This window comes from Plasmopara halstedii, assembly GCF_900000015.1.
Source record: "Plasmopara halstedii genome assembly, contig: Scaffold_323, whole genome shotgun sequence".
Taxonomy (NCBI): Eukaryota; Oomycota; class Peronosporomycetes; order Peronosporales; family Peronosporaceae; genus Plasmopara; species Plasmopara halstedii.
Window position 1 is genome coordinate 4644 of NW_020187244.1, and position 378 is coordinate 5021.

The following is a 378-nucleotide window of genomic DNA, read 5'->3' on the forward strand; positions in this document are numbered from 1 at the left end:
TCTCGATGCCTCGACCCTTGCCCGACCATGTCACGCATGACATGCAGCGACAGCTCCAGAACTTGAGCAGCGCTCAGTAGGTTACGTGCTTGGGCCCCTTTTCCTTTTGTTTCGAGCGTTATTATGTACAATAAACGCCGATGTTGTACCGCTTTGATATACTTCGCACTAATAGCTACACGTACCCATATATCGGTGCACCCTTATCACTATGTAGCCCACTACAAAAAAGATGCGGCTTCTGCGACCGACGTCATGATGGCTAAAAATGCTGATGAATCAATGTTACTCCAAGATCAGCCCGCGAGCCACGCTCGGGAGTCCGATACACCGTTGGTGTCTACCAACTCGGACATTCCAATGTCCAGCACGTTGACC